Consider the following 18,046-nt stretch of genomic DNA (forward strand, 5'->3'; position numbering starts at 1 on the left):
TGCTAGATGATTGTAAAGGATCAAATACAGTTTTTCAGTTTACTGGATTGATTGGAGGGTGTATACATGCAACGATAACAATCTGTGGGGGTCATCAGCAGTGGCAATCGATTTGTTATAACTGGCCGCTACACTTCGTTTTGGATGAAAGTTAAATGGAGAGCAATGTGAGAGGAAAGGGTTAGATTGATCTTGCAGTAGGTGAAAGGATGGCACAACATTGTGGGCTGTAGGGCCTGTACTGTGCTGTAATGTTCAATACGCTATGTGATAAATAAATGGATCAGAATCTGAATCGGAATCATTAACCTGTAAGGATTTGCATTTTTCCTTTGTAGACCCAAAGATTGTCCAACGAATACCTCTGTTGCTTGCTCATGGAGGTAACTGCTGTTATGTACATAGAGCATAGAAACTAGAACATTGAACATAGAAAATGTAACATAGGGGAGTGAGGCAGAGCAGTCGGGTAGAAGTCAGCGTAACACTACTACAGCATCAGCGACCCAGGTTCAATTCCAACACTGTCTGTAAAGGGTTTGGATGTTCACTCCAACATGGGTTTCCTGTGGGTGTTCCAGTTTAGAACATGAGAACATAAGAAATAGGAGCAGGAATAGGCCATCTGGCCTGTTGAGCCTGCTCCGCCATTCAATAAGATCATGACTGATCTGGCCATGGACTCTTCTCCACCTACTGCCTTTTCCCCAAAACCCATAATTCCCCTACTATGCAAAAATCTATCCAACCTTGTCTTAAATATATTTATTGAGTTAGTCTCTACTGCTTCATTGGGCAGAGAATTCCATGGATTCAGCACTCTCTGGGAAAAGTAATTCCTTTTCATCTCTCTCCGAAATCTACTCCCCCGAATCCTGAGGCTATGTCCCTTAGTTCTAATCTCACCTAACAGTGGAAACAACTTTCTTACTTCTATCTTATTTATCCCTTTCATAATTTTATATGTTTCTATAGAATCTTCTCTCATTCTTCTGAATTCCAGTGAGTACAGTCCCAGGCAACTCAACTTCTCCTCATAGTCTAACTCCCTCACCTCTGGAAACTACCTGGTGAACCTCTTCTGCACCACCTCCAAAGCCAGAATATCCTTTCTCAAGTAAGGAGACCAGAACTGCACACAACACTCCAGGTGCAGTCTCACCAGTACCCTGTACAGTTGTAGCATAACCTCCCTGCTCTTAAATTCAATCCCTCTAGCAATGAAGGACAACATCCCATTTGTCTTCTTCATAGCCTGCTGTACTTGAAACCAACCTTTTGTGATTCATGCACGAGCACTCCCAAGTCCCCCTACACGGCAGCACGCTGCAATTTTTTTACCATTGAAATAATAATCTGATCTTCCATTTTTCCTTCCAAAGTGGATGACCTCGCATTTACCAACACTGTATTCCATCTGCCAGACCCTTGCCCACTCACTTAACCTATCTATATCTCTTTGCAGACTCTCCATATCTTCTGCACAATTTGCTTTTCCCCTCAATTTAGAATCATCAGCAAACTTAGATACACTATACTCAGTCCCCCCTTCGTAGTATATCATGAACAGATGCGGGCCCAGCACCGACCCCTGCAGCACACTGCTTGCCACAGATTGCCAACCAGAGTAACACCCGTGTATCCCAACTCTCTGCTTTCTATTACTGAACCAATCTTCTATCCATGCTAATACATCACCCTCAACTCTATGCATCCTTATCTGATGGGTATGTCTTTTATGCCTTCTGGAAATCCAAGTAAATAACGTCCATCTGTTTCGCTCTATCCACTGTGCTCATCACATCCTCAGAGAACTCCAGTAAGTTTGTCAAACAGGTCCTGCCTTTGCTGAATCCATGCTGCGTCTGCCTGATGGATCCATCTCTTTCCAGATGCATTGCTTTTTCTACCTTAATGATAGTTTCAAGCATTTTCCCAACTGCAGATGTTAAACTAACTGGCCAATAGTTACTTGCCTTTTGCCTACATCTTTTTTTGAACAGAAGTGTGACATTTGCCATCTTCCAATCCGCCAGGACCTGCTCAGAGTCCAGAGAATTTTGGTAAATTATCACCAAAGCCTGCACTATAACTTCTGCCATTTCTTTCAGTATCCTAGGATGCACTCCAGCAGGACCAGGGACTTATCTATCTTCAGGCCCACACGTTTGCTCAGCACTATCTCTTTAGTGAAAGCTATTGTATCGAGGTCCTCCCCTCCCATCGCATCCATAATATCTCTCTTTGGCATGTTAAATGTGTCCTTCACCATGAGGACTGACAGAAAATAGTCATTCAAAGCCTCGGCCATTTCCCCAGCACCCAATATCAATTCCCCCTTCTCATCCTCCAGGAACCTATGTTTATTTTAGCCAACCTTTTCCACTTTATATAATTATGAAAACTTTTACTATCCATTTTGATATTTTGTGCTAGTTTATTTTCATAATCTAGCTTTTCTTTCTTTATTGCTCACTCTGTGGTTCTTTGCTGCTTTTTAAAGTCTTCCTAATCTTCCAGTTTCCCACTACTCTTGGCGACCTTGTACGAATGAGCATTTAGTTTGATGCCTTCTTTTATTTCCATCGTTATCCGAGGCTGGTTCTCCCCACCCTTACTGTCCTTACCTTTAACTGGAATTTACTTTCATTTCCTCCCACATACCAAAGATGTGTGGATTAGTAGGTTAATTGGTCACATGGGTATAATTGGGTACATAGGCTTGTTGGGGCAGAAGGGCTTGTTACTATGTAGTAGCTCCAACTGGAATATAGACCATGGAACAGTATAGCACAATACAAGCCCTTCGATCCATGATTTTGTGCCAAGCTTTTTACTAAGATCAATCTAAACTTTCCCTCCTACATACTCCTCCATTTTTCTGCCATCTATGTGCTTATAGAAACCATAGAAACTACAACACAGAAACAGGCCTTTTGGCCCTTCTTGACTATGCCGAACCATTTTCTGCCTAGTCCCACTGACCGGCACATGGACCATATCCCTCCATACACCTCCCATCCATGTATCTGTCCAATTTATTCTTAAATGTTAAAAAAGAACCCGCATTTACCACCTCGTCTGGTAGCTCATTCCATACTCCCACCACTCTCTGTGTGAAGATTCCCCCCCTAATGTTCCCTTTAAACTTTTCTCCCCTCACCCTTAACCCATGTCCTCTGGTTTTTTTCTCTCCTTGCCTCAGTGGAAAAAGCCTGCTTGCATTTACTCTATCTATACCCATCATAATTTTATATACCTCTATCAAATCTCCCCTCATTCTTCTACACTCCAGGGAATAAAGTCCTAACCTATTCAACCTTTCTCTGTAACTGAGTTTCTCAAGTCCTGGCAACATCCTTGTAAACCTTCTCTGCACTCTTTCAACCCTTATTTATATCCTTCCTGTAATTTGGTGACCAAAACTGAACACAATACTCCAGATTCGGCCTCATCAATGCCTTATACAACCTCATCATAACATTCCAGCTCTTATACTCAATACTTTGATTAATAAAGGCCAATGTTCCAAAAGCTCTCTTTGCGACCCTATCTACCTGTGACGCCACTTTTGGGGAATTTTGTATCTGTATTCCCAGATCCCTCTGTTCCACTGCATTCCTCAGTGCCTTACCATTAACCCTGTATGTTCTACCATGGTTTGTCCTTCCAACGTGCAATACCTCACATTTGTCTGTATTAAACTCCATCTGCCATTTTTCAGCCCATTTTTCCAGCTGATCCAAGTCCCTCTGCAGGCTCTGAAAACCTTCCTCACTGTCTACTACACCTCCAATCTTTGTATCATCAGCAAATTTGCTGATCCAATTTACCACATTATCATCTGGATCATTGATATAGATGACAAATAACAATGGACCCAGCACTGATCCCTGTGACACACCACTAGTCACAGGCCTCCACTCTGAGAAGCAATTCTCTACTACCACTCTTTGGCTTCTTCCATTGATCCAATGTCTAATCCAATTTACATGTATACCTAGCGACTGAATTTTCCTAACTAACCTCCCATGCGGGACCTTGTCAAAGGCCTTACTGAAGTCCATGTAGACAATACCCACTGCCTTCCCTTCATCCACTTTCCTGGTAACCTCCTCGAAAAACTCCAACAGTCTGGTCAAACATGACCTACGACGCACAAAGCCATGTTGACTCTCCCTAATAAGTCCCTGTCTATCCAAATGCTTGTAGATTCTGTCGCTTAGTGCTCCCTCCAATAATTTACCTACTACCGACATTAAATTTACTGGCCTATAATTTCCCGGATTACTTTTCGATCCTTTTTTAAACAACGGAACAACATGAGCCCCTCTCCAATCCTCCGGTACCTCACCTGTAGACAGCGACATTTTAAATATTTCTGCCAGGGCCCCTGCAATTTCAACATTAGTCTCCTTCAAGGTCCGAGAGAACACCCTGTCAGGTCCCGGGGATTTATCCACTTTAATTTTCCTCAAGACAGCAAGGACCTCCTTCTTTTTGATCTGTACAGTTTCCATGATCTCACTACTTGTTTCCCTTAATTCCATAGACTTCATGCCAGTTTCCTTAGTAAATACAGACGCAAAAAAGTTATCCCCCATTTCCTTTGGTTCCGCACATAGCCGACCACTCTGATCTTCAGGAGGACCAATTTTATCCCTCACAATCCTTTTGCTCTTAATATACCTGTAAAAACTCTTTGGATTATCCTTCACTTTGACTGCCAAGGCAACCTCATGTCATCCTTTAGCCCTCCTGATTTCTTTCTTAAGTATTTTCTTGCACTTCTTATACTCCTCAAGCACCTTATTTACTCCCTGCTTCCTATACATTTCATACAACTCCCTCTTCTTCTTTATCATAGTTGTAATATCCCTTAAATGTCGCTAATATATCTATCTCTACTACCACCTCTGGCATTACGTTCCATGCACCTACCACCCTCTGAATAAAAAAACCTAATTCAGTATCAGGAATGGCACAAAAATATGGACCAAGGACCTGCTCTGTGTTGTAATGTTTTATGCTGTATGTGATAAATAAGTGCATCTAAATCTCAATTATAGGAGGCAATTTACAAAGGCCAAATACATCTTTGGGATATGAAGGGACACCAGCTCAGTTGGGGGTGAGGTGGTGGAAAGGAGGGGTTTTAACACATGCAGTCACAGGGAAAATGTGCATATTCAATCCAATTACTCTGATGAAAATCTCTGCTTTGCTATGAGCAGTTTCTTTGAACATTTAACATCTGCATGATAAAATAGAAAGAAATTTGTCTTAGCATTTCATCTAAAATAGGCCATCTTCAACATTATAATTTCAATGCTTAAATGAATGCAATTTTAACAGCTGCATGATATTGAGACATATATTACTTGGTTACATGCGTTTTACCTTGTATCTTCTCAGCAGCATTGAACTGGCTTTACATGATAACTAACGAAGTTTTACCTGATCATGTCAGCTAAACCATCAAGATAAGAACAATAGAGATTAAGTACTAGAAAGTACAAAGTTAAATTTATTATCAAAGTACATTATTGTTATCATATACTACCTTGATATTCATTTTCTTGCAGGCATTTATTCATTCTTTGGGCTTTCTTGTTTCATGGATGTCTCTGTGAAGAGTACGAACTTCAAGTTGTATGTTATATATATTCTCTTATATTAAACTGAACCATTTGAAAATAGAGAAATACAATAGAATTTATGAAAAGAAGCTATACATAAAGGCTGGCAAACAACCAATATGCAAAATAAAGCAACACACACAAAATGCTGGAGGAACTCAGCAGGCCAGGCAGCATGAACAGAAAAATGTACGGATGACATTTCAGGCTGAAACCCTTCGGCGGGATCTCTTGTTTGTGATATGCAAAAGAAGACAAATTGTTCAAATAATAAACATAATACTGAGAGCATGAATCCTTAAGTGATTCTGTAGGCTGTAGGCTTAATTCAGAGTAGTGTGAATGAAGTTATCGAAGTCAGTTCAGAACTCTGATGGTTATAACTGCTTCTGAACCTGGTGGCATGGGACCAAAAGCTTCTGTACCTCCTACTCGGTGGTAATGGTGAGAAGGAAGCATGATTTGACTCAGGAACAGAGAAATAGAAACCTTCCTTTATGGATGATCAGAGTTTTCTCAACTTATGCCAAGGATTGTTTGATCTTTACAAAGACTTGAGATACCAAACAAAATGCATGCATTTCTAAACACTTAATCTTAAAGCCAAAGCAAGCAAATTCAGATCTAAGAAAATGGAAATAAAAGAAATGCTAATTCTGGAAGTATAAAGTACTTCTAATACTCAGCAGGTTAGGAAATTTAAAAAAATGCTAATTATAGAAGTATAAAGTACTTGGCAAATCCTCAACAGGTCAGGTTGCATCGCTGTGAAGAGGAACCGGGTTAACATTTTAAAGCAAGAACATGAAAGGGAGGGGGTAGGTAGCAATTAAAAATGTGAATAAAAATTGAATTCTGGAATTAAAAACATTACTTCTTGAATTTTTCAGTAGGGCAGGCAGAACTGATCTGATGAAGAGTTTTGAAACTGAAAGATTAGCTCTATTTCTCCTCTCAGGTGTGACCTGCCTTCCTGAATGTTTCCAGTACTTTCTGTTTTTATTTTAGATTTTGATGTGTACTTTCCACTTCATTTGCTATCACTCTCTGTTCTCATTGGAATAACACATAGGGAATGTCGTCTTGCCTACCAGACGGCGATGTGTACCCTCTGTGGGACAGCAAAAATCTAGATGTATCTAGTGACACCTCATCTTAAAGGTATGGATAATTGTAATGTGATATTCTCTGCAGAGAAGGTTGGGGTTCATATGGGAGATGCAGCTGACTACTTTGCTTAGAATTTTTGTTGGCTGGCACTGAAGTAGTTTTTAAAGTTTTGAGTCTATGTGAATATAACTGAGGGGATGGCCATAGAGTGGATACTAAGTCAAATGATTTTGAAGCGTGGCAGAATTGGATTGAAGGTGGACTTCTTTTTCTGAAGTGGGTGAATGGTAATATTGAAGGGGAACGGGGAGGTCCTGATGCCATTGAAAAATTTGAATGAAAATTGGAGGCAGGAAATAAAAACAGAAAATGCTGAACATTGTTGATAGTATAGCAGTTAGCGTAACACTATTACAGCTCGGGCAACCTGAGTTCAATTCCTGATGCTATCTGTAAGGAGTTTACACATTCTTCCGCATTATCGCGTTTGTTTCCTAAAGGTGGTCGGGTTTCCTTCCACATTCCAAAGGTATACGGGTTAGTGGTTGACCGGATACCTGGGTATAATTAGGCAACATGGGCTTGTTGGGCAGGAAGGACCTGTAAAGGCTGTATTTCTAAATAAATAAGTAAATAAACAAAATAAATAAATATCAAGTAAGTAATTAAAAGGTAACAAATACATAATTTTTTTCTGGATCTGCAGGATCTGTAGTGAAGTCAGAAAAAATTCCTGTACCACCAGTAATTCATGTGAATCCACAAAGCTGGAAGTGGACAAAGCTCATCTCACTGAAACTTAAGGAAAATGCTGAGGGGGTGGGTGGGGTTAATGGATATATATCAGGTATAAAGGCCAATTTATACATCTGCGTCAAATTTACGCCATAGGTACAGCGTAGCCACATACCCTACGCCGTACCCTACGCTGTAGCCTGACGCGCACCTCCCCAAAAATGTAACTATGTGTCGCAGCAACGCAGACTGCAACAACTGTGATTGGTCCACTTGGTAGCATCGCATTTCTTCCTACAATGCAATAGCTTCCTATTGGGTGACTGAAGGGCAGGGAAGGAGCTCTGGCTGCAATGCTTTCCATAAAGCTTTACAGGCCTCCGAAATTATGGAGGACCCTGTGCTTGACGTCAGTTTGTAGCTAGCTGCTACAGCCTGTTGACTTCCACCTGAAGCTAAAACTCGAATGGTGATTGCCAGTCTCTGAGTATCTTGTGTGTACACTGATGCAAAAGAAATGGTTGGAGACGATGAACCAAATCGTCAAATCTACTTGCCGACATCTGAAAATATTTGAAATGCATTTCCTCGTCCATGTCTCTCAGTGGCCGGACAAGCACAGAAAATTCACCCTCCTTCAGTTTCAGTCGCCATTGTTTAAAGTTTGAGTTTCTTCGTGTTGAGTTTCAATATGAAGAAACTCAACACAGTGGCATAGAAACCCACCGCCAACTAGCATTTTGGCGGCGAATTGCAGAGCAACGCAGACACACCAATGCACAAGTATCAATGCTCACAACGGCGTGGGCCTCTTGCGTAGGCTACGGCATAAGCTAATATGCAGAAGTATAAATCAGCCTTAAGGAACAAGGTTTTGGTTGAAAATGTTTAGGTCCAGATCAGTTTATTGTCATATACACCAGGGTACAATGAAATTATTCACTCGTGTGAAGCTCTCAGTGTAAACAGTAACCGTGGTAATAATAAATACAACAATAAGTACAGCGATGACAGCAACAGAACAGACCGGTGCAAATAAATATGCCCGTGCGTGCACACTGAGGTAGTGCAACAATAGCATTGACAGCAGCAGAAAGGGTAGAACCGTGAGTTTGAGAATGTGGCAGCAACACCAGCAAGTAGATGTGAAGTCTGATTGGCAGTGGAGATGAAGCTTCTCTTCAGTCTGTCGTTTAGACTTTCTATTTTTCTTGAGAGTTACTGCATGGTAACAGGCTGAATGAGCCCCCACTGCCCAATCACGCCATGGGACAAATTAACCTACTAATCTGTACTTCTGATGAATGTGGGAGAAAACAGGGGCATTCGGAGGAGACCCACCTGGTCACGGGGAGAATGTACAAACTCTTTACAGGCAGAGGCATGAGTGAAAGCAGGTTGCTGGAGCTGTAATAGCGACACGTTAACCACTAGGTTCACGTGCCACTGCTTTCGAGCTCCTGTATCTTCTCCAAGAGGGTAGAAGAGAGAAAAGGAAACGGTGACATTGTGGTAAGAAGATAGAATTGCCTTATCCTTGGATGAAGCTTTTGTATTGGGAGGATTTATCTTTAATGAGGGAAATAATTGTTTGCTAGCGGAGCTAGATTTAGTAGTGGGTGGTCAAGCTATGTGTGATTGAATGGCAAGTTAATAAGACTCAAGAATGGGGTATTAGTGTTCCAGGAAATAAAATCAAAATCAGCACAATGGGAGAGAGCTACACTGTCTCCTAGCAACACACACACAAAATGCTGCAGGAAATCAGTAGGCCAGGCAGCATCGATGCAAAAAGGTAAACAGTCAGTGTTTTGGGCCGAGACCCTTCATCAGGATTGGGAAAAAATAAGAGAAGTCAGAGTAAGAAGGTGGGGGGAGGGGAGGAAGAAGGACAAAGTAATAGGTGATAGGAGAGTGGTGACAATTACTGGAAGTTAGAGAAATCTAATTTCTCTACCTTCCAATTATTGCCCCCCCTTCAATATTCCCCATTCCCATTTCCCTCTCTCCCCTTATCTCCTTACCTGCCCATAACCTCCCTCTGCTATTCCTCCACTTCCCCTTTCTTCAATGGTCTTCTACCCTCTCCTATCAGATTGCCCCTTCTCCAGCCCTTTATCTCTTTCACCACTCAACTTCCCAGCTCTTTACTTCACCCATCCCCCTCTCAGTTTCACCTATCACCTACCACCTTATGCTTCTTCCTCCCCTCCCCTCACCTTCTTGCTCTGACTCCTCATCTTTTTTTCCAATCCTAATGAACAGTTGCGGCCCGAAACATCAAATGTTTACTTTTTTTTGCCTGGCCTGCTGATTTCTTCCAGCATTTTCTGTGTGTGTTGCTTTATGTTTTCTCGTGTTTGTGTACTGTCTCCTGTGGATTTCCTTCCAGAGGGTTTTTGCTCACATCTCAGAGATTGCTGGCCTGTAAGTTAATTGTCCACTGTAAATTGTCTCTATTGAATGGTAGGATCTATGGGCAAACAGTAGGGAGTCTAAAAAAATCAACACCAAAGTAGGAGTAATGCAAAATCCTACTTTGCATTATATTATAGGGTGATACAATGTAGAATAGGCACTTTGGCCCAGCATGTTTCTGCTAGCCATTGAGCACTCAGTGACACTAATCCTACTTACCAGATCTTGGTCTTTAGCCAACTATGTTTTGGTGATTGTCCAAATGTTTCTTAAATGTCATGAAAGATTGTGTGGGGAATAAAAATAAATGAGATCAATGTAAGATTAGTGTAATGAGTAGGCGGAGCTTAAGAGGGATGATGGCGCCTCGTGGCGACTCCTTTCCTTGCATCTTCGAAAACAAGCTCTATTTCTACCTTTAATATCTTTATTTTTTCCCTTTCAGGATTCTTTTGAAGACCCTAACCTGGAGTTACACGCAGGCTTCAGTTCTTTGCGGGAATAGGACCCGTTCTCCGGGTTCCATGAGTGGCCGCTATTCGACATGCCAAGGGTTTGGCCTGAGAATCTCGATCGTGTTCGGAAGCCTAAGGTCTCAGGGCTCTGGAGACGGGCGGATCGAGGGTCGGTGACACAGCTGAAGACTCGTGTGTCGTCGGGGAGGCCGGAAAATCTTTTGCTGTGGGCCACCAGACCCGAGGTCTTTGCGATCTTCGACACAGAGCTCAAAAAAAGTGACAAAACAGGCTTTTGACATCGTAATCTGCAGGTTGTTGTTATGTCTCCTGCTCACTGTGAAAAGGGGGGACACATCCCTCTCTCTTGCCAGGGAGAGACAGAATCTGTAGGTTGTCAAATTTCGAATGAAATGCAAAGCTTTTGTGGTAACTTTGGTCTGTGTCTTTGTTATCGCTTAGCACACGCTTGAGCTCGGTGATAATACCGATGCGTGTTTATTTTTGCTGGTGGGGGAGGGGGGATCATTGCTTGCTGCCACTTACACGCAGGAGGGGGGAGCTGGGGGACGACTTCTCACATTTAATTGTCATTCATTCTCTGGGGCACTTCTCTGTTTTTGTGGATGTTTTCCGAAGAAAAAGCATTTCAGGACGTATATTGTATACATTTCTTTGATATTAAACTTGACCTTTGAACTTTTGAGTGATTAATAGTCTGTAGAGTCTTGATGGGCTGAAAGGTCTTTTCCTGTTTTGGATCAACACACAAAAGGAGCAGAAGAAACTCAAGGGGCAGGTGAAATGAACAGTCGCCATTTTGGGTCGGGACTACTTTAGAGATGGGACACAACAGATTACAGATGACAAACAAGAGAAAATCTGCAGAGGCTGGAAATCCGAGCAACACACAGAAGATGCTGGAGGAACTCAGCAGTCCAGGCATCATCTACGGAGAAAAGTACAGTCGACGTTTTGGACTGAAACCTTTTGGCAGATTACAGATGATGCCCTTTTGTTCAGATCTTTTGTGTGTTGATCCAGATTTTCAGCGTCTAGTCTCCTGTGTCTCCCTTCTTCTGTAGTCCGTAACATGATGACGATGGGATGCTCACAGCACAAACCTATTACAGAGATAAAAAGATTAGCTTCATTTGTAACATTTACATTGAAATATTGAAACCTACAGTGAGATGCGTCATTTGCATCAATGACTAACACAGACCGAGGATGTGCTTAAGCAGCCCACAAGTATCACCATGCTTCCAGCATCAAAATAGCCCACAACTTACTAACTCTAACTCGTACATCACTCGGAATGAGGGAGGAAACCTGAGCACCTCGAGGAAGCCTATGTGATCATGTGGAAAACATACAAACTCCTTACAAACAGTGACAGGAAACAAGCCCCAATCATTGATCAAATCATTACATTGACCACTCTGCCACCGCGCTGCCCTCGTACAAAAGTCAATTACAATAGATACAACAGAGAATGTTAATCTCAATCCATTGTGTGCAGGGTTGATTTCTTTGCCAGAATCCACTGAGCACTGAAAACTAATGGAATCTTCAAAGCGAGCGATGACTGTCATCAACACAGTTCAATCAATAGGCGTGGTACTGAAACGTTCTTCATAGTTTCTGCTGTAAGCACATCATTAAAATAACAACAAGGATCCAATAATGATTGTACAATACCTAAGAAGGTACACGTCCCAAACAATGTCCTGCTTGGAAAAATATCTCAAAGAATAGCACCATCAGTGTTATCAATGCACTGCCTTAATGATGCACTATAGAAAACATTCTGCCTGGATGCATGATGGTCTCATACAGTAACTGCTCTGTGCATTTCCATAAGAAAATACAGAGATTTGGAGACACAGCTCAGCACATCACAGGAACCAGTCTCCCCTCCATGGACTTGGCTTATACTCCTCACTGCCTCAGTAAAACAGCCAGCATAAGAGTCTACATACCTTGGCCGCTTCTCTTCACCCTTCTTCCATCCAGTAGAAGATACAAAAGCCTGAAGGGACATAACACCAGGTTCAAGGACAGACTGTATCTCATTGTTATAAGAGTGCTGAATGGACCTCCTGTAAGATAAGACTCACTTGCCCTCACGTGGCATGGGAGCAGAGTGATTAGCACAATGTTTTACAATATTGACGACCCAGGTTAATTTCCTTCTGCTTCCTGTAAGGAGTTTCTACGTTCTCCTGTATCCACGTTGGTTTCTCCTAAATTCTCCATTTTCTTCCCACAGCCTAAAGACGTACAGGTTGGTAGGTTAATTGGTCATTGTAATTTGTCTCATGATTAAGCTCAGATTGAAATTGAGGAACTGATGAGTGGCATGGCTCGAAGGGCCAAAAAGGTCTAGTCCGTGCTGTATCTCCATTAATTAATTAATTAATTAATTAACCTCATTATGATCTTGCACTATCTTTTACCTGCACTGCATTTTTCTGCTGTTTTCAATGGGATCCTGCCACCTAACACACCTTTGACACCATCCTCCCCCCACCCACCTTCTCTGCTTTCCACAGAGATCACTCCTTCTACCATTCCCTTCTCTATTCGCCCCTCCTGACTAATCTCCCTCCTGGCACGTATCCTTGCAAGTGACAGAAATGCTAAACCTGCCCAATCACCTCCTTCCCCACCTTCATTCAGGGCCTCAAACTGTCCTTCCAGGTGAGGCAACACTTCCCCTGCAGATCTGTTGGGGTCGTCTGTTGTATCCAGTGCGTCCTAATCTACATTGGTGAACCTGACTTTTTGCTTTTTGAATACCTCCGCTCCATCCACCAAAAGCGGAATTTCCTGTGGCCAACTATTTTAATTCCTTTTCCCATTCCCTTTCCGACATGTTGGTCCATGGCCTCCTCTTTTGCCATGATGAGGTCATTCTCAGGGTGGAAGTGCAACACCTCATATTCTGTGTCCAATCTGATGGCATGAACATCAAGTTCTCCTTCTGGTAATATTTTCTTTCCTCCACTTTCACTCTTCATCTATTCCTCACTTTAGCCTCTTACCTCCTCTCCTCACCTGTCAATCACCTCCCCCTAGCATCATTTCTTCTTCTGTTTCTCCCATGCTCCACTCTCCTGACCTATCAGGTTCCTTCTTCTCCAGTGCTTTACCTTTCACACCCACCTGGTTTCACCTACTACCTTATAGCTAGGCCTCCTTTCATTCCCCCCACCTTCATATTCTGGTGTCTTACCCCTTCCATTCCAGTGCTGAAGAAGGGTCTCAGTCTGAAACATCAACTGTTTATTACTTTCCATAGATGCTGCTTAAGCTGCTGGGTTCCTCTAGCATTCTTTGCGTGTTACTTTGCACTCTTTCAGTCGTTTTACACTGTTTTCAGCCTTGTTATTGTTTTACCTTATTCTAGCTCAATGTAATGATTTGATCTGTAGGAACAGTATGCAAGGCAAACATTGTATCTTGGGACATATGATGATAGTAAACCGATAATGATATCACTATCTTATCCTCCATCACGTGTGTTCTTATCCTTACCACTCAATATTGAATTTAGCAGTCTCAGATAGCCACCAGAAGACCATAACACCATAAGAAATAGAAGCAGAATTAATCCATTTGGCTCATTGAGTTGCCTCCAGCATTTGATCATGACTGATTTATTATCCTTCTCAACCCCATTCTCCTGCCTTTTCCCCATAACCTTTGATGCCTGTACCTTTGATAAGCTTTGAACCTATCAGCCTTCCCTTTGAATGTACCCTTTCCTGTTTATGTTTCCTGACCAGTTTTCTGGTCATTGATTTGTAACATTAACTCCATTTTCCTTGCACCACGGATATTACTTGATCTGTTGAATATTTTCAACATCCCCTTGTGGTTCTAATTTCCAGCGACAGCTGCGTTCTACATCCCACATTGAGCAAGGGTGTTTTTTTCTCTCTGCCTTCATTCATCTTCAATTTATATTTTTTTAGTTAAGAATAGTTTTGATAAACAAGTATGCACCACAATCTCTTCTACAGCACCAAGACTGTCTTATTCTCTACATTATTATAGATATCCTTTTTGCCCTTCCTCCCTCTCATTTCGCTGCAACCTAAAGCACGCTTGGCTTCTCACTGCTCAGTTTCCAAATGGTCATTGACTTGAAACATTAACTCTCTTTCTCTCTTCACAGGTGCTGTCTGGCCCCTTGAGTATTCTGTCCTCAGATTGACACGAGTCCTGATGAAGAGTCTCAGCCTGAAACATTGATTGTTTACTCCTTCCAATGCACGTTGCCTGACCTGCTGAGTTCCTTCAACATTTTGTGGTTGTTTAGGTATAGTTTTTCATAAATTCTATTGTATTTCCTTTTTTCCTGTAAAGGCCTACAAGAAAATGAATCTCAAGCTAGTGTATAGTGACATATGTGTACTTTCATAATAAATTTACCTTGATTTTGACTTTCACATTCACAGAGCATCTGAGGATTAGGTGCAGGAAGATATCTTGTAAATGTCAAGCCAAGTCAAGTCGAGTCTATCATCATACAATGATCTACCTCTCCTTCTGCTTCTTAGTGGTGCATTAAACATACAGACCACTTGCCCTACCTGCTATCTTCCAGTCACCTTTGACAACAAAGGTGGATGAATTCTAACCAATAGAATGAAATTCAATGACTACTTCACATGTTGGATCTTGTATGTGACTATGCTTGCAAATTGTGCCCAGATTATGGACAGGCTTCACTGCCCAGAGAGGCGTCCACTCTTCCTGCCTCGTACAATGGGCCTGGCAGTGACCAGCAGTGTCTGTGCAAAGTAGCACTTCTCTGGATTCTGAAAGGTCACCTGCTGCTTATTCTTCAGCCAGCTCTTCTCTTTAGAGGGAGCATTGCAGTCATACTCATCCAATAGCTTTCTGGTTGACTCATTCTGAAACAGATGGTATATATTTTATTCCAGGTTGGAAATAAATACAGCCCACATGGCTTCCCAAATAGCTCTCAGAGCTTTGGAGAGGCACAATTTTGGCACAAACTATGTCATCTGGTTGCATCAAACATATTTGCCTGAGAAAGTTGTTCCAATTCTCGGCTGTATGAAGCATCTAAGACCTGTTAGTATGTTTCTTCATGTAGTTTCTCGCTCTCATAGCTCATTTGAAAGTAAATGGGATCAGAACAATCTCAAACTTGGCTTGACGCAGCTGAGGAAATTTCAGCCAATGAACTCTCAAATCAGCACACAATCTCAAAAATTGGCCTCCAGTCACTCCACAGTCTGTTAAGTGCCCATCTGCTTAATGCAAGGACAATTTGCATTTTCTCCAGAGCAGATAGATAACATTGCATACACTGCCACAATACTTACATATTGAGGAAGAATCAAAACTCAGGGTACAGTGTTTGCCTGAGATATCCCTCGTACTGTGAGGGTCCTTCTACTGCTGCAGTCAGAACATGTTAATGAAAAGTTGTTGAGGAGACTTGTCTCCATGTAACCTTAATTGTACTTGATGTGCAGGTAGCTGATGCAATCTCTGGGACCATAGAACAGAAGACAAAGAAGCAGAATTAGGCCATTTGACCCATTGACTCCACCAATTGACTTTAGCTGATTTATTTTCCCTCTCAACACCATTCTCCTGTCTTCCCCCCATAACCTTTGATGTTCTTACTAATCAAGAACCTATTCTCCACTTGAAAGATACCCAATGACTTGGTCTCTGCAGCCATCTGTGGCAATGAACTCCATAGAATCCGCACTCTCTGGCTAAATAAATTACTCCTCATTTCTGATTTAAATGGATGTCCCTCTATTCTGTTGTGCCCTCTGGTCCTAGACTCTCCCAAAGTTGGAAATATTCTCTCCATGTCCACTCTATATAGCCTTACAATATTCAGTAGATTTCAATAAGATCTTCCCCTCATTCTTCTAAACTCCAGCAAGTACAGGCCCAGAGCCATCAAATACTCCTTATAGATTAACTCTTCATTCCCAGAATCATACTTGTAAATTTCCTCTGGACCTTCTCCAATGTCAACACATGCTTTCTTAAATATGGGTTCCCAAACTGCTCACAGTACTCCAAATGTGCTATAACCAATGCCTTATAAAGCTTCAATTTTGCACCCCTGCTTTTATATACTAGTCCTCTCAAAATGAATGTTAATCACGATTGTCACGGACTTTATAAAAACAGTTATAGATGAGTGTGTACTCACAAAATCATTCAGAGTCTTTCCCAACAAGAAGCCCTGGATGACCTATGAGATCTGCAATCCAATAAGGGCCAGATCAGTTGCATTCTGGTAAGCTGACCGAGTAAGATAAAAGAGATCCAGGTACGATCTCTGGAATGCAATCTCATGTACAAAGTGGCAATTCTGGTCCAAACTTGAATCACTGAAGGATGCTCGACGGCTGTGGCAAGGATTGAATTCTATTAGGTCTCACAAAGTGAAACCAAATGACATACAATAGGTCTCACTTCCAGATGAGTTCAAAACTAAGAGAAAACTTCATGAACTCCCACAGCTTCTGATGACCCTGTAATTTCATACTCTGAGGCCGATGTGAGAGCATCCTTCAGGGAGGTAAACCCACAGAAAGCATATGGCCCAGACTTGGTAACTGACCAAGTACTGAAGATCTGCACAGATCTACTGAATGGAGTGTTCACCGATATATTTCACCTCTTGCTTTGAGAGTCTGTGGTACCCACATGCTCCAAGCTGGCTTCAATTATACCAGTGCCTGAAAAGAACATGGTAACCTGCACTTATCCAGTAGTACTTACATCCACTGTGATGAAGTGTTTTGAGAGGTTGGTAATGAAACGTATCAACTCCTACCTGAGAAGTGACTTGGATCCACTCCAGTTTGCCTGCCAGCACATCAGGTCAACAGCTCATCATTCCACTCTGGAACCTCTGGACAGCAAAGATGCATACATCAGGATGTTCTTTATTAACTGCACCACGGTATTCAATACCATCATCCACTCAAAGCTAATCAATAAACTTCAAGGCCTAAGCCTCAATATCTCCTTGTGCAAATGGATCCTTGATTTCCTCACCTGCAGATCCCAGTCAGTTCAAATAGGCAACAACATCTCCTCCACAATCTCCATCAGCAAGGTTGTGTGCTTGGCCCCCATTCTACTCGCTTTAGACTGTAAGGCTAAGAACAGTTCCAATGCCATATTTGAGCTTGCTGTCATTGGCCAACTCAAAAGAGGTGATGAATCAGCATAAGGAAGTGAAATTGAAAATATGCTAAGTGGTGCCACACTGGTTCAATGTCAGTAAGATCGAAGAGCTGCTTCGTGACTTCAGGAGGAGAAAACCAGAGGCCCATGAGCCAGTCCTCTTCAGGGGATCTGAAGTGGAGAGGGTCAGCAACTTTAAATTCCTTGGTGTTATAACTTCAGAGGATATGCCCTGGGTCCAGCTTGCAGTGCCATTATGGCAGCACTTCTACTTCCTTAGAAGTTTGTGAAGATTCAGCATGACATCTAAAACTTTTGACTAACTTCTATAGATATGTGGTGGATAGTATACTGACTGATTGAATCACAGCTTAGTATGGAAACACCAATGTCATTGAATGGAAAATCCTACAAAAAATAATGGATACGGCCCAGACCATCATGGGTAAAGCCTTTCCCACCATTGATCTCATCTACACAGAGCGC

This window comes from Mobula birostris, chromosome 23, assembly GCF_030028105.1.
Source record: "Mobula birostris isolate sMobBir1 chromosome 23, sMobBir1.hap1, whole genome shotgun sequence".
NCBI lineage: Eukaryota > Metazoa > Chordata > Chondrichthyes > Myliobatiformes > Myliobatidae > Mobula > Mobula birostris.